Source organism: Homalodisca vitripennis, chromosome 3 (assembly GCF_021130785.1).
Source record: "Homalodisca vitripennis isolate AUS2020 chromosome 3, UT_GWSS_2.1, whole genome shotgun sequence".
NCBI classification, from domain to species: Eukaryota; Metazoa; Arthropoda; class Insecta; order Hemiptera; family Cicadellidae; genus Homalodisca; species Homalodisca vitripennis.
The window spans coordinates 142,540,534-142,568,188 of record NC_060209.1 but is presented as its reverse complement, the minus strand read 5'-3'; positions in this window follow the sequence as shown (position 1 = coordinate 142,568,188).

Here is a 27,655-nt window from a genome sequence, read left to right as displayed (position 1 = left end):
AACCGAGTAGAAACAAATCATGTGTAGGATCCTCGTATTCATGAAATCAGAAATGGATTGATGATGGTATTGTTCGATTTATTTTTTTACGTACTTCTGTACGTTATATATGTTTAGTAAGCCAATATTGACTGTGGATTGTTATAGGATGTATGTGTAGAAGATGAGGGGTTTTCTCTTACTAGTTTGGATTTTTATATTTTGTTGGATATCATGTTTTATCCCTTTAAAAATTCATTTAGAGACTAAAGCTATACTTTTCATCAAACGAACCTCTTCTTGAATGTAATAATTATTTTTATTACAGAAATTAATGTTTGAAAATTGTCCAGACTAGACAAAATAGACTTAAAAAGAATATCAAATCTGTATTGCTACCCAAGACTGTTTTGATTACTGATCTTAAAGCAGTAAGCTATATTTATTAGTGGATCATTTAGATTTACGTATAATGGAATTTACAAGAACAATAAGCAACAGTCTGTTAAGATTTCCAAACTTTCCAAGATATTTTAGAGTGAGTTTTGGGAGATAATATGATAAAAAGGACTTTACCAGAGAAGAAGATAGATACCTATGTCAATTACTCAATTTTGCTGTTTTTATGAATAATAAATCTACTCCAAATACTGTTCTGAGATAACTTTAGTTAGGGAATTTCCTTTTTATTAGTTGATAAGAATTATTACGATGTTTTGGGTGGTTTCCTTTTATTTTTGCACCAGACATCGTGTAATTTCTGTATTGTTTAATTATGAATGATTTATCTGCAATGATGATAACACCGTTTGAAAGTAGCCGACTTTTCTTCAGTGTAATTTTTAACACTTATAATACTACGAGTATCTTATAACTTTTGATCATATTTTCTTTTAGTTCAAGTATGATGAATTTACACATTTTTGCATGTAATACATTATTATTATTATATTGTATTAAATACTAACATAATTAGACTACAAATATATTATGTCAACGAAACTGTTTTACTTCATTCATAGTTTTAATATATATATATATATAAGTTATTCTTAAATCTAAAATGATTATTAGACTCGGTACTAGACGAGACATTACTTAAAGACCTCACATTCCAGTCCCGTGGTTATCCATGTAAAGAAAAATTGTAAAAAAGAGATGAAAAAATTTGCAAGAAACACTTTTGTGTGAAGCATGTTGGCTGAACGTAATGATAATTGTGTTAAACTGGGGGGGTTTCAAATTAAAGCTAACAGTTACCCGCTGCTTCACACGCAAATTAAAAAGTTGATGGGCATAGCCTTGTTAGTGAATGCATTTATGGTATAATATAATGGAGCTCTATAACATTGCTCAACCCATAATATACATAGCATGTATCTGGTACATATTATTTATTTCTGTATCCTTTGGTTGAGTATTTTAGTAGTATTTCTTTCTATATTCTGTAACATTTTGACTGGTTTTATTTTAGGTTGCTGTATAAAAATATATATAAATATAAGTCTCGAAAACCTAATTTGGTGAATAAGTGTCAAGTTCCAGATATTTAAATTTACTTTCTGTCCAAGGCATGTCAAGTCACACAGCTGCGTTTGCCTTGTGCCCCAATAAAGATTATATATAATGTCTAACAAACAGCATCTACTTTTGCCTCTTTTCATTTACTTTATGTCTAATATTTTAAAGTGCCATAGTTAGAGTTTGCCAATTTTGTCCCAATGATTAAGATATATAGCGTACGACTAAAACGTTACTGAGGCCATTAAGTGTCAGTTCCGTTCATTTAAGATCACTTCGGGTTTAAATTAATTATAGTTCTACAGTTGAGTTAGGTTCAATTTATGGTTCTATTCTATCTTGTTGCCGTGATCAAGAAAATATTTACGTTTGTTGGTTTGCAAGAGACCTAATTGGGTAAAAGCATCTACTATCAGCCCAGGAAAAAAAGTATCAGCCCTTCTAATCTACTTCCGGTCTACGACATTTTAATTTCCATATATAGAGTTTACCTTTTATCTCCAATAAAGAACATATATCATATGAATAAATTACTGAGGCGAAAAAGTATCAGTTCCAGCCGTTTAAGTTCACTCCCGTTATAATTTATGATCTAAAAGATTTTAAAGTGCCTATTTTCCGTCTATGTTATTTCTGGCTATTTTTAATTTTTACCCCGATCAAGAAAATATTTGCGTACGTAAGTTTAAAAAAACTACTTTGGTTAAAAAAAAACACCTTCTTTTACGTCGCTTCTGTTCTGCTTCTGGTATAAAGGGAAGAGTTGTGCCCTCCCTTTGCTTTTCTTGTAACTACAGTAAAAATGCCATACTAAACGTCAAAGGAACATACCAGTTTCGATTTCCCTATGTTCAATAAAAGTTTACAGCTTTGCACAATAAAAGTTGTTTTTCTAACATCGTTTAAATAGTATGTCCAATAGTTTATTTGTAAATGGTGCTATCTAAATTAAAAATTAGATAACAAATCCGTCTTTGCAAGCTGCATTACACTAGTGATCAATCACTGCATAACATTTAATATTAACTCAAATGTAAGTAAAAATAAATGTCTGCCTTTGTGAGTTTACCTTTTGCTGAAACTGTCATCAGCTGTTTAGTTTTAGTTAACTTTGGATTACGTCTCGTAAATATTATAATTATTTTTTCAATTTATTAAATATTCAGGGAACTTTCTTCTAATTTCATATCATCAAAACCTTTCTTGTACTTATTTCGTGTATACTAAAAAAAGTATACGGCCGACTTTGTCTAGCCGTTCTCAATATTAACTCATAGAAAAACATGTAGCGATTCATTTTTATGTATAGAATGTTACACCATATTTCTTAAGTATACGATTAATTTTTTGAAATGCAGAACTCCATCCTTAACACGGGGTTTTCCACACATTTGGAAGAAAAGCATTGTTCTTCAAATACCAAAAATAAATAATCTAACTAGTGTGGACCAGTTGAGACCCATATCCATACTTCCAGCAATGTCAAAGATCCCAGAGAAAATAGTAATTCAACATATAACAGGTCACATGAATGTACATAATTTACTCCTAAAACTGCAATATAGATTCAGAAAAAAATCGTGGTAAATGTTCTGCCTTGAAAAAAAATCGTTTTAGTGACATTATTGATGCTTGCCAAGATAAAGGGAATGCATGATTACTCCAAAGCTTTTAATTCAAAACCTACTGCACTGAGCTATGGAGTTCCCAAGTGATCAATACTCGGTCCAATTCTCTTTCTGATATATGTTAATAACATTAAACCATCACTACTGTATGGAAAGCCTGTTCAGTACGCTGATGACACGACTCTCTGTTTTAGAGGAAGTACAAAACAAAATTTAGGAATACAGACTTTGTTTACCTTAACAATAAATTGTATCTAACATTTCAATAGCCTCAATCTTCAAATAAACTCATTAAAATCAAATTTCTTAAGCTTTTTAATTCGCTCTACAGACATTGAAAAAGGTCCTGCTGTTGTGGTTGATACGTTATTGAAGGAAGTCTATTCTTCAAAGTGCCTTGGAATATACCTTGATCGAGGGTTGACATGGAGAAATCAAAATGATCATGTTTGTGCCAAATTATCCTCATGAACTTATGTCTTAAAATTTTTGTCAAAATATTGCCCAAGTCAGTTACTGGTTACGTCGTACTACGGCCTAATTTATCCCCACTTTTCGTATGGAATCTTTTTGTGGGGAGCCTGTGCAAACAGCAATTTTATAAGAGAGGTTCAAATTACAAAAAAAGCTATTCGCATTATCGCTAATTTAAACTTCAGAGATTCGTGCAGGACAGCGTTTAAAAATGTGCAACTGTTGACTTTGCCACGTCTCTATCTCCTAGAAACAACTCATGGGTAGGATCGTATCTTGGAGACTGCAAGATTACCACACTCGGGAGAGAAGCATCCAAGCCCGTTAAAAAGCTGTGTGGCATTCCTCAGGGCAGTTATCTGGGACCGGTCTTGTATACGCTGTACACAGCTGACTTCCCTAGCTCTGTGCAACTGTGTACACTTCATTTTTGTGCAGATGATTCACAGTTCCACTTGTCACATGAGCCATAATGACACAAGCTTTGGCCAGATTAATGATTATCTGAAGAACATAGCAAAGTGGTGACCAGGTGTCTCAACGCAGGGCTCGCCATGGTGGGAGCCTTGACTTTCCTAAGGTAAACTGAGAATTGGGGAGGAAGAGTTTTTCATACTTCAACTACAAATTTTACAATGAGCTCCCAGATGACCTCAAAACATTGTTATACATACCGTTAAAGTTGTGGTTTCAAAATATGTTAATACATTAAATTGCTAATTATGTTAAAATAATTTATTGTTATGAATTTATAACAATAGTTGTTCTGAAAAACTGATTTATAAATGAAAAACTAGAAAATAAAAACATTTTGATTCAATTGATTTGATTCAAAATCTTTTATATGTGTATTTACTTCAATTATTATTCATGAATTCATCCATAATATTCTAAATTCAAAGGATGTGAAATTGACTTGTATTTAAGTAGAGCCCGTGTAAGCCATGACTTGTCTATTTATATTCCAATATACGAATTTAATAGTTCGATAACCATCTGGCCTCAATGATCAATATTAAAAACAGATTATGCCATACTTCCAGATGACACGTAAATTTTATTATTTTATACTCCTATTTGAATAATTAGATTTTAATTTATAAAGAAGAATATAAAGTTTTTGGAGATAATTACTTTAGACTGACAACTTTAAGTATTGTAATGATTATATTATATTAGTTTGCAATAAAAAACCACAAATAATGATGTATTCTCTCGTTAGATTTTACAAGAAACACCAACTAAGGCAACTCACAAGTCAGTAATCAAACAACAAATACTATTGAATACACATAACTTTTCAGGACAAAAACTACACGTCATACTAGTTTTATACTAGTATATGAAAAAGAAAATAATATACAAAGACATCTTGAAATTTTAATATATTAATGGTTGGTTTACAAATATATTGATACTATATGTATTTTTTAATTTTGTTTTCACAGAAAGAATAACTCGGATTTTAGGAATGGATTTCGGCTAGAAACATTTAATGTCATTAAAGTCATGTTTTGTTTTTGGGCGTGAATTAAACCCAATATTTATTACTAAAAAAGTTAAAGGTAGTTTTTAAATTAGATAACACAAAACATATTACTTCTGATCCACTTAACTTTGATAAACAATTTAATAACTAAATTAGTTTTGAAATATTGGAGTTGTAGCATTGGATATCTTAGTCTGTAGTCAATAGCTGGAAACAATAGCACAGTAGTATATAGGTCACGATAAACAAGACGCCAATCAGAGAATGACGTCCCGCCAGTTTTCGTGATGTAGGTCACGTCACGGTCGCTCCCTTGACACACATAAAGTAGAGTCTTACTGTTTTATGGCTCTCAAGCACATTACTTTTTTATGACTGCACCACAGACGTTACATCATACGGACATACGTTAATACTCCTCTCTATATGGGCGTATCTAAGGGGCTTCAGAAGGCTCAAGGCAACCTCTCGAAATTTTGAAAGAGAAACATAAAATTGTACTCATTATTTTGTTTTAGGTAGAAAAACGTATGAGCGCTTGAAGCTCAGCAATTACCGAGGAATATTCCCGAACCCAATTATTGAGGGTATTTATACTTCCTAAACCACAAAGTGTCTACCTATTGCGAAATGATTTTTGTCTATAAGCCATTGTCTCTTTATAATTGCCATATAAGTCATATAAATACCATAAACCTGTGGAAACAGATTCATAATAAGGCGCTATATCATCATATGTATTAATAACGTTTGTTATTCCTTACTGAGCATTATGCTTTAAAAAAAAAAAAACTATAATAGACTTCATTAAATAGTCAAAGGTAAGTAAAAAGTTCTACTTGTGTACAGTAAGAAAGTATTAAGACTAGACTTTTCCTCCACGTCTATTTATAATTTAGGATTGAACTGGATATTAGTTGTGTCTTAAAAATAAAAAAGTACAAGTTTTTAATCATGTAATATTATATGTTTTTGTGATAGATATATAATAACAGGCATAGGAATTTAAGAGATTCAATAAAAGACATTACTATAAATATCCTGTGGAACTTGATGTGTCGAGAATCAAGAAATGTAGCCTCTATTGATCAAATTTGATACGTGAAATGGGTTGCATCAAATACATGTTTGTTATTAATTCAGTCTAAATAAGACTATGTATTTTAACTTTTGTGAGGTCAAGGTTTAATTTATGGAGGTCACAAAATTTAATTAGTATTTGTAATAAAGAGCAAGCCAAGCTAAACTATAAAAGCAACATAAATTATTGGCCCACACTTAGTAACTAAGTCTTCGCTATATTCACTGCATTCGACCTTAAAGATTCTCTAAACTATTTTCTCTAGGGTTGCTCAATATAATTTCCTGTATTAGTTAGGAAAACACATAATACGATTGTTCCTACTTTAGCAACATAAAATTTAGCTAAGGGAAGTTTATACTGGACATATTTAGTAACTAATTCCAATGGACTATCCCATAACTTATGATACTAATCGAAATTAGAACATACGTTTCATCTCAAAATTCTCAGGAATCTTGTCTATATTAAAAACTTGGATATACTCTGATCGGTAAGAATCATAAGCTCAAGTTAATTTTGACACGATAGGAATTTTTTTAAATCTGAAAGGTGTGACGCGTTGTATAGATTTTTGTAGAATTTAATTTAACAAATTCATATAAATAATATATTTAATACGCAACTTATAATGTTATCTTTTTACAATTTTAATAGTGATATTTTTGTATATACAGGTAATAATACGGTTTTACTTATTGTTAACACTACACAGCCAAACTAATTTTATACTCCTTTGAATTTAGTACATTAAAGTATAATGTTACGAACGTCATACGGTCAGTATGGAAGTAACTTTAATACCGATTTAATAGTAATAATAATGACTTTGAAAATTTGGTAAAAAAGCAAACCGAGATGAACTATATACCAATTGAAATGTTCCCCAACACGTCGCTTCGCCGTTTTGTGACCCACACGTAACAAGTAAGTAAGTCTTCGTTCTACTTATTGCCTTTGAACCTGAAGATTCTTTGAACAATTTTCCTCTAGGGCTGGTCATCTCTTATGTTGACAACATGTTCCATATCCTAAAGATATAAATAAATTTAATTTTCTTTGTAGGTTAGGAAAAAATCTAAAAAGGTGTATTCTACTGGGAGCAACACACCAAAATTTAGCTAAAGAACCTTTATACTGACAATCTTTTGCAACTAATTCCGTTGTGCTAACGCATAACTGCTGAAACTAATCAAAAAAGAAAACATGTTAAATCTCGAAATTCTCAGACACGTTATCCATCTTGAGCACTTTATTTGGTAAGTTACAAAGTTCAAGTTAGTTTTGACACGATTAAAAGTGTTTTTTCTATTCTGGATAGCTGTGAAGCGTTTCATCGACTTTTATTGATGATCTCATCTCAGGTACCAAAGTTACCAATTCTTTGCCTAAAAATCGTTAAAAATATTGTTTGCTAAATACTGTTTTCTTAGAACTTTAACATAAATAAGAACATGTAAAGTCATGAAAGATATAACCATTTCTTGTTCAAAATTTTAAACTCAACTTTGAAGCTTGAAGAGATACCGAAAAATTGCATGAATAATAAAAGTTGTCAAGAATGACCTAACACAGTGTAATTTTTTTGTCCATACTATAAATAGTTGCTATGAATAATAATCAGTAAATTTTGAATAATATACAGTAAATTGCGAAATAGTGGTGAACTGCCATAATTTATAGCCAATTTAAACTTAAATGTGTACTAGACGGTACTTATTATTTGGTTACAAGTTTCTTTACCAATAAAATAGTCTAGTACTCTCAACCGCTAAAAGATTTCAAGATGGCGACTTTCCGTATTTTCAAAACCACGACATAATGCTAGTCTTATAAACATGCATTCTATAAAATAATTAAGTACAGTATAAATTAATGTGTATTTTAGAAGCATCAAAATCATATTATCCTTTTAAATCATCCATCGAACATAGTTAATAATTTGAAACACAGTGTATAAGCCTATAATTAAGAAATAAGAATTAATTATTTTTTTAATTTAAACAAAATCTCCAATAATATAAATATTTTATTTTTATGAGGCCTTTCGTACTCAATGAGTACATCTTCGGACTCACACAACTGAATAAAAGTAATAATATTTATTCAGTTGTGTGAGTCCGAAGATGTACTCATTGAGTACGAAAGGCCTCACGAAAATAAAATCTTTATATTATTGGAGAGTTTGTTTTTAAATTTAATAGATAATTTCCAATAAGACAAAAGCTTCAAGAATGTAAGAACTAATTATCTTACAAGATTAAATATCACCTTCGGGCTTGGTCGGTAGAAAGGTAGAGTCCACATGAGGCTGTCAACTTGAAAATTCATTATTAGTTGATGCTTAATGAACCCTGTGGTCAAAAAGTGATGGACGAAAAATTAGTAGCTTAGGGTGGAGCGCAATAATCCGCAAAGGTTACTTATAGCTCACAAAAAAAATATTTGGTCGAATTCTGACATAATTTTTATCTCCAATACATTTATTCCTGAGATAAAGTATTATAGACTCGGTTAACTTAACTACCGGTAAACCCAACCTTTGACGATCCAATCCACCTGGTTAACTTATTCTCATAACTGACTCAACTCCCTCAAGGAAAGAGGCGCCTGTTCTATTAACCCCCGGTAAACATTACCCCCTGTGGGAATATTATCTAGATGAAGTAAGCCACCCTGACCATCTTTTTCGGCTGATAAAGATTACCATATTTTGTTAAGTATGATTTAGATATTTCAAACTTCCTTAACCTTTAAACCCTCTGTGGTATTGACTTGCTTGGAGTAATACAACGTCAAGCCCACTTCCTGGGTTACTAGAAACTTAAAATTTAGCTGAGTGTATGTACCACACTAAAAGCACCCGAAACATAAAAATTTCTTCTTTTATAACAAAGTATAACAAATTAAAGGATAACAGGTGATAAGCTAAATAATTCAGAGATATGGTTTGCCAGAGACTTAAAAATTATAATACAGTTTTTAACTTCTTTTCCGGATCTAAAACAAGTTTTGACTGGAGGGTGTTTTGTGGTTTAAACGTTGGAGATATGACAAAAAGTGACTGGAATCTTTTTGTAGAAAATTTTAAAACTCTTTTTCCCGAAAGTTTGAGCTAGAATCTGTGGTTTTCCCAGTAAACAGCTAGGAGAAAAGGTGGCACTAGTCAGCTATTTTGCATAATTTTTGAGTAATAGAATGACCACCATATTAAAACTTGTTATTGGTGAAGAACTGGCTAAACGAACTCGTCTAAGCTACAGGTATGTATGTACAAATACTGTCTACGTATCAATTTTGGTCTGAATCTATAACCAAATGTGGTAATTATCGTATTCACAGATATTCCCCCAATGTTGCATACTAAGTTAAAACTGTGTACGCCCACTATATGGAAAGTATAACGTGATATAAAAACCCCGTTGGAATAAACATTATTTTCAATTAACTGAGTATTCCGGAACACTTTTTTCCGCTGTAAATGAGTAATAACTGGATGTAATGCCATTCCTTTTCTAAACTGGCCACATATTGAAACCTTAAGAGATATAAAATAAGTGAAAGATTATTGTTTATGATAATATATGTAAAAACATGTATAGCTTTTTGTGTCTATATTATGAACTAGTTCAGTTAAATTTTTGTTCGAATATGAATTGGCCGCCATCTCGAAACTTTTCATTTTGGCGAACTAACTTTTCAACTTAACCTGAATAAAGAACTCATCCAAGTTACATGCAAGTACTGCCTTTGTAGCAAGTTAAGTCTGGATATTTAGAAAATTAAGTAAGTTACCATGTTCAAAACTGGCGTTATATTGTATAGGCCTATAAGCACATATACATTATAGAATTATAGTGGTTTTGGATTCTGGTAGTCATAATCCAAAAAATTTCCCGGAATATTACTAAAAAATATCAATAACAAATAGTAAGTAAGAACCGTAACATGTATTAAATTTTAGAAATATAATTTTCCTCTTGATTCATCTAAACATTTGTTTTATGGAGCCTGGAAACGTATTTAATTATACATCAAGATAAAGGGCGAGACTGAATAATCCTCTAATTTGTATCTCTACTTCGTTGTCTATCAATGATAGACAAAGTATTTGAGAATATATAATTCTATAATTTGATTTTCTACTTCCTTTGTAAGTATTTGGTGGCCGATAAAAATTCTCCTCCTAATTTTTCTCTTTTTCGTTACTGACAAAGGACTGTCTGAAGAATTCCCTAATTTGATTATCTTCTTGATAAGTTGCGGACAGACAGACTGACAGATAGAAACGAGGTTTTGTCCCCTCACGAGTGACTGGTTTCATTAACGCTCCGGTCAACAATAAGTCCAACGCCTTATGAGCAGGCGGACCAATAAACAATTACAGCTTTATGAAGGTGATAAAAATCAAATATTGGTTCATGCTATTGTTTGAATCAATCGATCTGTAACTTGTTCTCTGTTCAAGGTAGTTGTGTAAATGGAGTTTGCGATATTAAAATGTTATAGATCGCTGCGTTCTTTGAAAATATTAGATTGCTTTGAGCAGTGACCTTAATGATTTCTAACCCTTCTTACTTCAATTATTATTCATGAATTCATTCCATACTGTTTCTAAATTCAAAGGCTTGAAACTGTGAAATTGACGTGTATTTACGTGGAGAGCACGTGCAAGCCATCATATGTCTATATGTCTATTTATATTCAAATATACGACGTTTATAGTTTGATAACCATATTAATTCCTTGACGAAGATTAAAAATAGAAATGTAAAAATAATTCCATTTAAAATATACTTTTATTATCCTTATAATATTATTTTAATAACCTTTATACACAGCTATAATAGGTTTGTTTTATTTGATGATTTTGATCTCCAAATGAAGTGTGTATATATGCGTTTTAGAAATAATTGCTTTTAGTTTGACAAATTATATTAGTATTGCTATGACTATAGAATAAAAAAGTTGCTATTACACAACTACAAACTATGCATTCTCAACGCACGCGTACGGTAAAAGGGAATTCAATATGTCACATCTGCAAAACGTTTTTAAAGGTCAAAACTAATTCATGTAATTGAAGTCCAATTTCGATAAGCTGAAACTTAAAACATAATGGGACGAAAAGGATAGCCAAATTTAATAAAATCCTTTCAAGTTGTTCAATGTACCAAAACAAACCCTTATTTCATTTAAAAAGTTACGTTTTATTTTTTTAAAAGCAGTATTTTCCAGAGCAAAACACATTGATGTATTTAAAAGCTGGCCATAATTTAAAATAATAATTAACCATAATATTAATAATTTAAATAAATGTCTACGGAACAGTTGGAGCTGGCATGATAAATATTGTTTTACATATATGGCCGATACATTTTATTATTTTTAGTAATTGCATGTCCACAGGAACAATCTTTAAATATATTTCAGTAGAATGTTTCTTAACTATGTATGTGTAGTTTCAAAACGTTTAGACGATGACACCGGTTAATTTATGCAGCTAATATTTTTATCTGCATTCCTGGCTCTATCGTGCCAAAACATAGATTTTATCTGAACCACAAAGGACTGGTACTTAACTTATTACTTATTCTTAAAATAATGGCGCTGCATTTATAATTATAGATTATGAAATAATAAACTAATTTACACTGTAAACGTCAACTACTTTAACTACTCGTATAATCAATGAGATCTTAACTTAAATATCCGGTATAATCTATACATTTTGGTCCCTTTCAAAGTACCTCATTTATTCAGTTTAGAGGCCGATAATATTCTCATTAAGAAAAAATATTTAAAACTGTCCAAATATAACATGATAATCAGAGGTTTTAATAACTTTTACTTATATTTTTTACGATTTTCAAAGCCTTTTAAATTTGTAATATTTTATTTAAATTAATGATCCGTTACAATATTATACTGTAAACTTAAAACAAAAGTTTTCAGCTCCGGAGCTCCTATGCGCTAGGACGATATTATCGACAGCTAAAGTGCCACGTGCCACCTGTAGCTTCTCACACATTTCTCCCCACACTGTCCCATGGTAATTGATAAAGTAGTTTCCCAAGATCAAGTGTGCCAGTTGGGGCTGAATACTAAAGTGCAGTCCACGGAACACCTAAAAAATAAAATAATAATAAAAATTTTTTGTAAATCTCCACGCAGATTAAGTATAGGTAAATGTTATGCGAGAAAATTGCTTATAAATTGAGTAGTTTGTAAAAGTTCTATGACGAAACATAGTGAAACAGTTTGTAGGCGAATTTTACTTCGTCCCTCACTCCCTCTGTTATGAAAATAAATAAATATTTGTTTGAACACAATTTCAGCACAATACTTTACAATATTATTTAATTAATATATTTGTATTTATGAGTGTTTTAAACTCTGGAGTTTTTAACATTTAATATTTTTTATTGTAGAAACCTTTAACGTAATCGTGTTTTGTGAGTAGTTAATAAATCAATATATCCAATTGTTATTTTCTTTTCTTTTTACTGCATCTGATCCAACAATCCAATTTGTAACAAGTACCAAATAAATACTTGAGTTTACTTCGTACCCTATAAGATTGGTTAAGGTCTTGAAAATTAAAAAATTCTAATTTTATGGAATCCAAGAAAATTATTTTAGATGAAAAATACTTGTGAAAAATACAAAATTTTCAATTTTAAAACAAATATTTTAAAATCCTCTTTATCTAGTTGGATTTGGAGCTATTCAACAACATAATTTGAGATGGTTTAAAAGGAGTTTTGGCAGGTTTAGATCTAGTGTTCCACTATTTTTTATAATCCATCATAGTGTTTGTAGGCGTTTAACGAACAACTGATTTAGCTCATAATACAGTTAAGTATTGTTCATGAGAATATTCTGTTACTCCACATGTGATTGCTTTAAACCTTTTACTGTAGATTTTCTCATACAATGTATTTTAATGTATATCTATTTAAAAAAGAAGAAAAATAATTTATAGCTAGTAAAACACTTTCCCAGTCTTTAAAACCCCAGATTAGCCGTCGTTACCACTCTGGTTAGAGGTGGTATGGTAATCTTCATTAACTGTTTATTATGTTAACAATTATGATTTGACCACCACGTGGAATGAACGACGCATGTTATGCTTACATTATTGACTTGACACATTTATACTTCATGTAGACTGACAGTGCAGTTCTGAAACAATCTTATACATAATGCGAAGTACAGACCAGCGATGAGAGATTGGATTTTGGAACAGAGCGGACATAAAATATGAAATTGCTCTGCGCCTTCACACAACTGATTACTAATACAGTTCATGTTCGTTTTATGTATACCGTCATTTACCTTATTTTTCTGCATCATATTTTTATTAAATTCACTGAATGTTAAATGTGATGTTTACTCTTTTGTGAAAAATAATAACAGAGTCTGAATATAAACCGTATATTGATGTGCATCTGCCGTTGCTTGTATTCATAATTTAAAGTAAACTTATTTGTGAGTATTCCGCTAAATGAACAACAGTATTTTCTAACAATCATATATAAGTTATATAAAGCTACGCGTCGCGTAACAGGCTTCGCTGAGTTTACATGCAACGTTTTCATGTCTATAGCTCATTTCATTCCCTAGATGTCTTGAGGATAGACATACGGGCAGGCAAATAATCATACAGAAAAGGATATTTTAATATTTTCGGCAGAATAGAAAGAAATTATTCCAGTCTACTGAGTGATAGCTTTAATGACAACTGTACCAGATTTCATTTGATGGTCAAGTACCATCATATAACTCGTTCTTGCCCATGTAAAAATAAAGGTTCATCAAAAGTCCACAGATGACACGTTTCTCGTGATATCTTGTAGATAGTTATGCTACATATGTTAATATATCATGTTACTATATCAATTGTATTCAATTTGTTTACAAATCCATTTATTCTGTGGTTCTTATCTGTGCCTACATGGCTATCGAAAAAAGCAACGGAAAATGTACACTAACACCCAGCTAAATCATATGGAGTGAAATGCACGAACATCGAACTTCATGTTGCATATAAAAAGAGAAATGAAACAGATAGACAGACAGAGAGACAAAATGGAAAGACATTTTCCAGCCCCTCAAGTGATAGGCTGCACTAACGCTCAGAAAAATAAAATTATGTATTCATCAAATGTTAAAAATATCAAATTATATACGTGTTGTAAAGGAAGGGAAACAAAAATCATTCAATCAACCAATCAATTATGTTCCTAACTAATAATAGCCTATTAAAGTGTAAGAACAATCACATTTAAATGTGTTACTATATGTTCAATTGGTGGCCTGCATAAAGAAAATTATTAATCCTTTACTGAAGATATGTTTATATACGGATTTCCCTATGTTCAATAAAACTTTACAGCTTTGCAACACATAAAAGTTGTTTTTCTAACATCGTTTAAATAGTATGTCCAATAGTTTATTTGTAAATGGTGCTATCTAAATTAAAAATTAGATAACAAATCCGTCTTTGCAAGCTGCATTACACTAGTTGATCAAATCACTGCATAATATTTAATATTAACTCAAATGTAAGTATAGCAATAAATGTCTGCCTTTGTGAGTTTACCTTTTGCTGAAACTGTCATCAGCTGTTTAGTTTTAGTTAACTTTGGATTACGTGTCGTAAATATTATAATTATTTTTCCAATTTATTAAATATTCAGGGAACTTTCTTCTAATTTCATATCATCAAAAACTTTCTTGTACTTATTTCGTGTATACTAAAAAAAGTATACGGCCGACTTTGTCTAGCCGTTCCAATATTTAACTCATAGAAAAACATGTAGCGATCTTTTTTTTTTTGTATAGAATGTTACACCATATTTCTTAAGTATACGATTAATTTTTTTGAAATGCAGAACTACATCCTTACCACGGGGTTTTCCTACACACTTGGAAGAAAAGCATTGTTCTTCAAATACCAAAAATAAATAATCTAACTAGTGTGGACCAGTTGAGACCCATATCCATACTTCCAGCAATGTCAAAGATCCCAGAGAAAATAGTAATTCAACAAATAAACAGGTCACATGAATGTACATAATCTACTCCTAAAACTGCAATATAGATTCAGAAAAAAAATCGTAGTAAATGTTCTGCCTGAAAAAAAAAATCGTTTTAGTGGCATTATTGATGCTTGCCAAGATAAAGGGAATGCATGATTACTCCAAAGCTTTTAATTCAAAACCTACTGCAACTGAGCTATGGAGTTCCCAAGTGATCAATACTCGGTCCAATTCTCTTTCTGATATATGTTAATGACATTAAAACCATCACTACTGTATGGAAAGCCTGTTCAGTACGCTGATGACACGACTCTCTGTTTAGAGGAAGTACAAAACAAAATTTAGGAATACAGACCTTTGTTTACCTTAAAAATAAATTGTGTCTAACATTTCAATAGCCTTAATCTTCAAATAAACTCATCAAAATCAAATTTCTTAAGCTTTTTAATTCGCTCTACAGACATTGAAAAAGGTCCTGCTGTTGTGGTTGATACATTATTGAAGGAAGTCTATTCTTCAAAGTGCCTTGGAATATACCTTGATCGAGGTTTGACATGGAGAAATCAAATTGATCATGTTTTGTGCCAAAATTATCCTCATGAATTTATGTCTTAATATTTTTGTCAAAATATTGCCCAAGTCAGTTACTGGTTACGTCGTACTACGGCCTAATTTATCCCCACTTTTCGTATGGAATCTTTTTGTGGGGAGCCTGTGCAAACAGCAATTTATAAGAGAGGTTCAAATTACAAAAAAAGCTATTCGCATTATCGCTAATTTAAAACTTCAGAGATTCGTTGCAGGACAGCGTTTAAAAATGTGCAACTGTTGACTTTGCCACGTATCTATCTCCTAGAAACAACTCATGGGTAGGATCGTATCTTGGAGACTGCAAGATTACCACACTCGGGAGAGAAGCATCCAAGCCCGTTAAAAAAGCTGTGTGGCATTCCTCAGGGCAGTTATCTGGGACCGGGTCTTGTATACGCTATACACAGCTGACTTCCCTAGCTCTGTGAAACTGTGTACACTTCATTTTTGTGCAGATGATTCAACAGTTCCACTTGTCACATGAGCCATAATGACATAAGCTTTTTTCCAGATTAATGATTATCTGAAGAACATAGCAAAAGTGGTGACCAGGTGTCTCAACGCAGGGCTCGCCATAGTGGGAGCCTTGATTTTCCTAAGGTAAACTGAGAATTGGGGAGGAAGAGTTTTTCATACTTCAACTACAAAATTTTACAATGAGCTCCCAGATGACCTCAAAACATTGTTTATACATACCGTTTAAAGTAATGGTTTCAAAATATGTTAATACATTAAATTGCTAATTATGTTAAAATAATTTATTGTTATGAATTTATAACAATAGTTGTTCTGAAAAACTGATTTATAAATGAAAAACTAGAAAATAAAAACATTTTGATTCGATTGATTTGATTCAAAATCTTTTATATGTGTATTTACTTCTATTATTATTCATGAATTCATCCATAATATTCTAAATTCAAAGGATGTGAAATTGACTTGTATTTAAGTAGAGCCTGTGTAAGCCATGACTTGTCTATTTATATTCCAATATACGACTTTAATAGTTCGATAACCATCTGGCCTCAGTGATCAATATTAAAAAAAGATTAAGCCATACTTCTAGATGACACGTAAATTTTATTATGTTATACTCCTATTTGAATAATTTTAAGCAACGCCTGATTAAAAAAATTACATTTTAATTTATAAAGAAGAATATAAAGTTTTTGGAGATAATTACTTTAGACTGACAACTTTTAGTATTGTAATGACCACGTGCGATACAAGGCAGGACCTTTTTCAATGTCTGTAGAGCGAATTAAAAAGCTTAAGAAATTTGAGTTTGATGAGTTTATTTGAAGATTGAGGCTATTGAAATGTTAGTATTATATTAGTTTGCAATAAAAAACCACAGATGATGTATTCTCTCGTTAGAGTTTACAAGAAACGCCAACTAAGGCAACTCACAATTCAGTAATCAAACAACAAATACTATTGAATACACATAACTTTTCAGGACAAAAACTACACGATATACTAGTATATGAAAAGAAAATAATATACAAAGACATCTTGAAATTTTAAAATATTAATGTTTGGTTTACAAATATATTGATACTATATGTATTTTGTAATTTTGTTTTCACAGAAAGAATAACTCGGATTTTAGGTATGGATTTCGGCTAGAAAAATTTAATTTCATTAAAATCATGTTTTGTTTTTGAGGCCTGAAGTAAGCCCAATATTTATTACTAGCAGTTACCCGCGGCTTCGCACGCAATTTTCTGTTGAAAAACTGGACAATATATCTATGTATTCTTTTTCTATGATATAATAAACAGTCTAGAGATAATCGATAGTCACTCAAAAGCTATTCCAATCTCCTGATCCAATTTAGATTTAAGTTTAAAGAACAGAGGTTTGGGATCCTGAAGTCGTAAAGTGAAACAGTTTTTATAAGATTAGTATTTCCCTCCGACATTCCGTGATAATTTATTGAAGTTCTTCGTTGGCTTCAGTAACAATAAGAGTTAGCCTTTTTATCCCAATGACGAAAGTGTATCGTACAACTAAAATGTTGCTGCGGTCAATATGGGTCTGTTCTGGTCGTTTAAATTCACCCCCGGTCTAATCTATTTACAGTTCCACAATTGATTTATGCTGTTGCACTAACCAAAACAGTGGTCTCATATGTTGGTTTCGGAATCTAACTTAGATTTAATTTTGATGATTAAGTGATTTTGATATTTTTACTTATCACTAAATATGTATTAGGGGTATATGCTTCAAGTATTAGGGCAATGTTATCTCCAATAGCTACAGTAAAAAGGCCATACACAATGTTAAAGGAACTAATCAGATTATATTACGTTATGTGCAAACATTCACAGCTTTATACAATAAGGTAGTTGTTATAAGAACGTATAAATAGCATTTCTATTGTATTAGATGGATTATTGATCATTGGCGCAATCTAAATTTAAAATTAAATAACTTCGTATTTGCAATCTGCATTACACTACTGATTAAGTACTTTACAATAATTCAATATTTACTAAAATTTAAATGTAAACACATGTTTCTGCCTCTTTGATGAACTACAGCTGAAAGTGTTAACAGCTGTTAAGTATCAGTTCAATTTATATTACGTGTCGTAGCGCAATCTGCCGGATCCAATGTAAAACACTCCAATATCATAACATTCGAATGTAAACAAACTAATTTTTTCAATTTGAATTCGACTTTATTTTGTGAAATGACTGTGTTATGGGTGGTAAAAAGCACTCAAAGTGTTAATTCAGACCAAAAGCTATACCTTTTCCAAATTTCAGCACCATCCGTATAGCAGTTTCAGCGTGATTCGAGGACAAACCTCCAAACATCTAAACATACAAACATTCAAACTTTCGCATTTATAATATTAATGGGACTAAAAAAAGTTAAAGATACTTTTAAATTAGATAAACGTATTAAAAATCAACGTATTATCTCTGTGAAATTACAGTCATTGTGACACAATTTAATAATTTACTAAATTAGATCTGGATTATTGAGTTTTAGCATTGGATGTCTTAGTCCATAGTCAATAGCTGGAAACAATAGCACAGTAGTATATAGGTCACGATAAAGAAGACGCCAATCAGCGAATAACGTCCCGCCAGTTCTCGTGATGTAGGTCACGTCACGGTCGCTCCCTTGACACACATAAGGTAGAGTCTTACTGTTTTATGGCTCTCAAGCATATTACTTTTTTATGACTGCACCACAGACGTTACATCATACGGACATACTTTAATACTCCTCTCTATATGGACGTATCTAAGGGGCTTCAGAAGGCTGAAGGTAACCTCTCGAAATTTTTAAAGAGAAACATGAGAATTTTTACTCATTAGTTTTTTTTTACGTAGAAAAATGTATGAGCGCTTGAAGCTCAACAATTACCGAGGAATATTCCCGAATCCAATTTTTGAGGGTATTTTATACTTCCTAAACCACAAAGTGTCTACCTATTGCGAAATAATTTTTCTATATAAGCCATTGTCTCTTTATAATTGTTAAGTCATATAAAAACCTTAAACCTGTGGAAACAGATATTCATAATAAGGCGCTATATAATCATATGTATTAATAATGTTTGTTATTCCTTGCCGAGCATTATGCGTTTAAAAAATAGACTATAATAGAGCTCATTAATTTTAGTCAAAGGTAAGTAAAAAGTTCTACTTGTGTACAGTAAGGAAAGTATTAAGACTAGACTTTTCCTCCACGTTTATTTGTAATTTAGGATTGAACTGGATATTAGTTGTGTCTTAAAAATAAAAAAGTACAAGTTTTTAATCATGTAATATTATATGTTTTTGTGATAGATATATAATAACAGGCATAGGAATTTAAGAGATTCAATAAAAGACATTACTATAAATATCCTATGGAACTTGATGTGTCGAGAATCAAGAAATGTAGCCTCTATTGATCAAAATACGTGAAATGGGTTTCATCAAATACATGTTTGTTATTAATGTAGTCTAAATAAGACTATGTATTTTAACTTTTATGAGGTCAAGGGTTTAATTTATAGAGGTCACAAAATTTAATTAATATTTGTAATAAAGAGCAAGCCAAGCTAAACTATAAAAGCAACATAAATTATTGGCCCACACTTAGTAACTAAGTCTTCGCTATATTCACTGCATTCGACCTTAAAGATTCTCGAACTATTTTCTCTAGGGCTGCTCAATATAATTTCCTGTATTAGTTAGGAAAACACCTAATACCATTGTTCCTACTTTAGCAACATAAAGTTTAGCTAAGGGAAGTTTATACTGGACATATTTAGCAACTAATTCCAATGGACTATCCCATAACTTCTGATACTAATCGAAATAGAACATACGTTTCATCTCAAAATTCTCAGGTACCTTGTCTATATTAAAAACTTGGATATACTCTGATCGGTAAGAATCATAAGCTCAAGTTAATTTTGACACGATAGGAATTTTTTAAATCTGAAAGGTGTGACGCGTTGTATAGATTTTTGTAGAATTTAATTTAACAAATTCATATAAATAATATATTTAATACGCAACTTATAATGTTATCTTTTACAATTTTAATAGTGATATTTTTGTATATACAGGTAATAATACGGTTTTACTTATTGTTAACACTACACAGCCAAACTAATTTTATACTCCTTTGAATTTAGTACATTAAAGTATAATGTTACGAACGTCATACAGTCAGTATGGAAGTAACTTAAATACCGATTTAATAGTAATAATAATGACTTTGAAAATTTGGTAAAAAAGCAAACCGAGATGAACTATATACCAATTGAAATGTTCCCCAACACGTCGCTTCGCCGTTTTGTGACCCACACGTAACAAGTAAGTAAGTCTTCGTTATACTTATTGCCTTTGAACCTGAAGATTCTTTGAACAATTTCCTCTAGGGCTGGTCATCTCTTATGTTGACAACATGTTCCATATCCTAAAGATATAAATAAATTGAATTTTCTTTGTAGGTTAGGAAAAAATCTAAAAAGTGTATTCTACTGGAGCAACACACCAAAATTTAGCTAAAGAAACTTTATACCGACAATCTGTTGCAACTAATTCCATTGTGCTAACGCTTACTGCAGAAACTAATCAAGAAAGAAAACATGTTAAATCTCGAAATTCTCAGACACGTTATCCATCTTGAGCACTTTATTTGGTAAGTTAGTTTTGACACGATTAAAAGTTTTTTCTATTCTGGATAGCTGTGAAGCGTTTCATCGACTTTTATTGATGATCTGATCTCAGGTACCAAAGTTACCAATTCGTTGCCTAAAAATCGTTAAAATATTGTTTGCTAAATACTGTTTTCTTAGAACTTTAACACAAATAAGAACATGTAAAGTCATAAAAGATATAACCATTTCTTGTTCAAAATTTTAACGGCTGTCGCTTTGAAGCTTGAGGAGATACCGAAAATTGCATGAATAATAAAAGTTTTCAAGAATGACCTAACATTATAAACAGTGTAATTTTTTTGTCCATACTAATAAATAGTTGCTATGAATAATAATCAGTAAATTTTGAATAATATACAGTAAATTGCGAAATAGTGGTGAACTGCCATAATTTATAGCCAATTTAAACTTAAATGTGTACTAGACGGTACTTATTAGTTGGTTACAAGTTCTTTACCAATAAAATAGTCTAGTACTCTCAACCGCTAAAACATTTCAAGATGGCGACTTTCCGTATTTTTCAAAAATCACGACATAATGCTAGTCTTATAAACATGCATTCTATAAAATAATTAAGTATAAATTAATGTGTATTCAGAAGCATCAAAATCATATTATCCTTTTAAATCATCCATCGAACATAGTTAATAATTTGAAACATACAGTGTATAAGCCTATAATTAAGAAATAAGAATTAATTATTTTTTAATTTAAACAAACTCTCCAATAATATAAAGATTTTATTTTTGTGAGGCCTTTCGTACTCAATGAGTACATCTTCGGACTCACACAACTGAATAAAATTAATAATATTACTTATTACTTTTATTCAGTTGTGTGAGTCCGAAGATGTACTCATTGAGTACGAAAGGCCTCACAAAAATAAAATCTTTATATTATTGCAGTTTTTTAAATTAATAGATAATTTTTAATAAGACAAGAGCTTCAAGAATGTAAGAATTAATTATCTTACAAGATTAAATATCCCTTCCGGCTTGGTCGGTAGAAAGGTAGAGTCCACATGAGGCTGTCAACTTGAAAATGCATTATTAGTTGATGTGCTTAATGAACCCTGTGGTCAAAAAGTGATGGATGAAAAAATTAGTAGCTTAGGGTGGAGCGCAATAATCCGCAAAGGTTACTTATAGCTCATAAAAAAAATATTTGGTCGAATTCTGACATAATTTTATCTCCAACACATTTATTCCTGAGATAAAGGATTATAGACTCGGTTAACTTAACTACCCGGTAAACCCAACCTTTGATGATCCAATCCACCTGGTCAACTTATTCTCATAACTGACTCAACTCCCTCAAGGAAAGAGGCGCCTGTTCTATTAACCCCCGGTAACATTACCCCCTCTGGGAATATCATCTAGATGAAGTAAGCCACCCTGACCATCTTTTTCGGCTGATAAAGATTACCATATTTTGTTAAGTATGATTTAGATATTTCAAACTTCCTTAACCTTTAAACCCTCTGTGGTATTGACTTGATTGGAGTATACAACGTCAAGCCCACTTCCTGGTTTACTAGAAACTAAAAATTTAGCTGAGTGTGTGTACCCACTAAAAGCACCCGAAACATAAAAGTTTCTTCATTTACAACAAAGTATAACAAATTAAAGGATAACAGGTGATAAGCTAAATAATTCAGAGATATGGTTTGCCAGAGACTTAAAATTATACTACATTATTTACTTCTTTTCCGGATCTAAAACAAGTTTTGAGGGTTTTTTATGGTTTAAAACGTTGGAGATATGACAAAAAGTGACTGGAATCTTTTTGTAGAAAATTTAAAACTCTTTTGCCCAAAAGTTTGAGCTAGAATCTGTGGTTTTCCCAGTAAGCAGCTAGGAGAAAAGGTGGCACTAGTCAGCTATTTTGCATAATTTTTGAGTAATAGAATGACCACCATATAGAAACTTGTTATTGGTGAAGACTGGCTAACGAACTCGTCTAAGCTATGTACATGTACTGTCTACGTATCAAGTTTGGTCTGAATCTATAACCAAATGTGGTAATTATCGTATTCACAGTTATTCCCCCAATGTTGCATACTAGTTAAAACTGTGTACGCCCACTATATGGAAAGCATACGTGATATAAAAACTCCGTTGGAATAAACATTATTTTCAATTAACTGAGAATTCTGGAACACTTTTTTCCGCTGTAAATGAGTAATAACTGGATGTAATGCCATTCCTTTTCTAAACTGGCCACCATATTGAAACCTTAAGAGATATAAAATAAGTGAAAGAATATAGTTGTTTATGATAATATATGTAAAACATGTATAGATTTTTGTGTCTATATTATGAACTAGTTCAGTTAAATGTTTGTTCGAATATGAATTGGCCGCCATCTCGAAACTTTTCATTTTGGCGAACTAACTTTTCAACTTAACCTGACTAAAGAATTCATCCAAGTTACATGCAAGTACTGCCTTTGTAGCAAGTTAAGTCTGGATATTTAGAAAATTAAGTAAGTTACCATGTTCAAAACTGGCGTTATATTGTATAGGCCTATAAGCACATATACATTATCGAATTATAGTGGTTTTGGATTCTGGTAGTCATAATCCAAAAAATTTCCCGGAATATTCCTAAAAAATATCAATAACAAATAGTAAGTAAGAACCGTAACATGTATTAAATTTTAGAAGTATAATTTTCCTGTTGATTCATCTAAACATTTGTTTTATGGAGCCTGGGAACGTATTTAATTATACATCAAGATAAAGGGCGAGACTGAATAATCCTCTAATTTGTATCTCTACTTCGTTTGTCTATCAATGATAGACAAAGGATTTGAGAATATATAATTCTATAATTTGATTTTCTACTTCCTTTGTAAGCCTTTGGTGGCCGATAAAAATTCTCCTGCTAAATTTTCTCTTTTTCGTTACTGACAAAGGACTGTCTGAAGAATTCCCTAATTTGATTATCTTCTTGATAAGTTGCGGACAGACAGACTGACAGATAGAAATGAGGTTTTGTCCCTCACGAGTGACTGGTTTCATTAACGCTCGGTCAACAATAAGTCCAACGCCTTATGAGCAGGCGGACCAATAAACAATTACAGCTTTATGAAGGTGATAAAAATCAAATATTGTTCATGCTATTGTTTGAATCAATCGATCTGTAACTTGTCCTCTGTTCAAGGTAGTTGTGTAAATGGAGTTTGCGATATTAAAATGTTATAGATCGCTGCGTTCTTTGAAAATATTAGATTGCTTTGAGCAGTGACCTAATGATTTCTAACCCTTCTTACTTCAATTATTATTCATGAATTCATCCATACTGTTCTAAATTCAAAGGCTTGAAACTGTGAAATTGACGTGTATTTACGTGGAGCACGTGCAAGCCATCACATGTCTATTTATATTCAAATATACGACGTTTATTTATTTATTTATTTATTTATTTATTTATTTCCACGGCAATCGCCACTTTTACAATACCATTACATACATGTACATGAAATAATCAATAATAAACTATAAAATACAACAACAATATCGAACTATTGTTTATAGTTTGATAACCATATTAATTCCTTGACGAAGATTAAAAATAGAAATGTAAAATAATTCCATTTAAAATATGCTTTATTATCCTTATAATATTATTTTAATAACCTTTATACACAGCTATAATAGGTTTGTTTTATTTGATGATTTTGATCTCCGAATGAAGTGTGTATATATGCGTTTTAGAAATAATTGCTTTTAGTTTGACAAATTATATTAGTATTGCTATGACTGTAGTATAAAAAGTTGCTATTACAAACTACAAACTATGCATTCTCAACGCACGCGTACGGTAAAAGGGAATTCAATATGTCACATCTGCCAAACGTTTTTAAAGGTCAAAACTAATTCATGTAATTGAAGTCCAATTTCGATAAGCTGAAACTTAAAACATAATGGGGACGAAAAGGATAGCCAAATTTAATAAAATCCTTTCAAGCTGTTCAATGTACCAAAACAAACCCTTATTTCATTTAAAAATTTACGTTTTATTTTTTTAAAGCAGTATTTTCCAGAACAAACACATTGATGTATTTAAAAGCTGGCCATAATTTAAATAATAACTAACCATAATATTAATAATTTAAATAATGTCTACGGAACAGTTGGAGCTGGCTGATAAATATTGTTTTACGTTTATGGCCGATACTTTTTATTATTTTTAGTAATTGCATGTCCACAGGAACAATCTTTAAATATATTTCAGTAGAATGTTTCTTAACTATGTATGTGTAGTTTCAAAACGTTTTGACGATGACACCGGTTAATTTATGCAGCTAATATTTTTATCTGCATTCCTGGCTCTATCGTGCCAAAACATAGATTTTATCTGAACCACAAAGGACTGGTACTTAACTTATTAACTTATTCTTAAAATAATGGCGCTGCATTTATAATTATAGATTATGAAATAATAAACTAATTTACACTGTAAACGTCAACTACTTTAACTACTCGTATAATCAATGAGATCTTAACTTAAATATCCGGTATAATCTATACATTTTGGTCCCTTTCAAAGTACCTCATTTATTCAGTTTAGAGGCCGATAATATTCTCATTAAGAAAAATATTTAAACTGTCCAAATATAACATGATAATCAGAGGTTTGAATAACTTTTACTTATATTTTTTACGATTTTCAAAGCCTTTTAAATTTGTAATATTTTATTTAAATTAATGATCCGTTACAATATTATACTGTAAACTTAAAACAAAAGTTTTCAGCTCCGGAGCTCCTATGCGCTAGGACGATATTATCGACAGCTAAAGTGCCACGTGCCACCTGTAGCTTCTCACACATTTCTCCCCACACTGTCCCATGGTAATTGATAAAGTAGTTTCCAAGATCAAGTGTGCCAGTTGGGGCTGAATACTAAAGTGCAGTCCACGGAACACCTAAAAATAAAATAATAATAAAATGTTTGTAAATCTCCACGCAGATTAAGTATAGGTAAATGTTATGCGAGAAAATTGCTTATAAATTGAGTAGTTTGTAAAAGTTCTATGACGAAACATAGTGAACAGTTTGTAGGCGAATTTTACTTCGTCCCTCACTCCCTCTGTTATGAAAATAAATAAATATTTGTTTGAACACAATTTCAGCACAATACTTTACAATATTATTTAATTAATATATTTGTATTTATGAGTGTTTTAAACTCTGGAGTTTTTAAAATTTATATTTTTTATTGTAGAAACCTTTAACGTAATCGTGTTTTGTGAGTAGTTAATAAATCAATATATCCAATTGTTATTTTCTTTTCTTTTTACTTCATCTGATCCAACAATCCAATTTGTAACAAGTACCAAATAAATACTTGAGTTTACTTCGTACCCTATAAGATTGGTTAAGGTCTTGAAAATTAAAAAATTCTAATTTTATGGAATCCAAGAAAATTATTTTAGATGAAAAATACTTGTGAAAAATACAAAATTTTCAATTTTAAAAACACATATTTTAAAATCCTCTTTATCTAGTTGGATTTGGAGCTATTCAACAAAATAATTTGAGATGATTTAAAAGGAGTTTTGGCAGGTTTAGATCTAGTGTTCCACTATTTTTTATAATCCATCATAGTGTTTGTAGGCGTTTAAAGAACAACTGATTTAGCTCATAATACAGTTAAGTATTGTTCATGAGAATATTCTGTTACTCCACATGTGATTGCTTTAACCTTTTAACCTTTAACCTTTAACTTTAGATTTTCTCATACAATGTATTTTAATGTATATCTATTTAAAAAAGAAGAAAAATAATTTATAGCTAGTAAAAAACTTTCCCAGTCTTTAAAACCCCAGATTAGCCGTCGTTACCACTCTGGTTAGAGGTGGTATGGTAATCTTCATTAACTGTTTATATGTTAACAATTATGATTTGACCACCACGTGGAATGAACGACGCATGTTATGCTTACATTATTGACTTGACACATTTATACTTCATGTAGACTGACAGTGCAGTTCTGAAACAATCTTATACATAATGCGAAGTACAGACCAGCGATGAGAGATTGGATTTGGAACAGAGCGGACATAAAATATGAAATTGCTCTGCGCCTTCACACAACTGATTACTAATACAGTTCATGTTCGTTTATGTATACCGTCATTTACCTTATTTTTCTGCATCATATTTTTATTAAATTCACTGAATGTTAAATGTGATGTTTACTCTTTTGTGAAAAATAATAACAGAGTCTGAATATAAACCGTATATTGATGTGCATCTGCCGTTGCTTGTATTCATAATTTAAAGTAAACTTATTTGTGAGTATTCCGCTAAATGAACAACAGTATTTTCTAACAATCTATATAAGTTATATAAAGCTACGCGTCGCGTAACAGGCTTCGCTGAGTTTACATGCAACGTTTCATGTCTATAGCTCATTTCATTCCCTAGATGTCTTGAGGATAGACATACGGGCAGGCAAATAATCATACAGAAAAGGATATTTTAATCTTTTCGGCAGAATAGAAAGAAATTATTCCAGTCTACTGAGTGATAGCTTTAATGACAACTGTACCAAATTTCATGGATGGTCAAGTACCATCATATAACTCGTTCTTGCCCATGTAAAAATAAAGGTTCATCAAAGTCCACAGATGACACGTTTCTCGTGATATCTTGTAGATAGTTA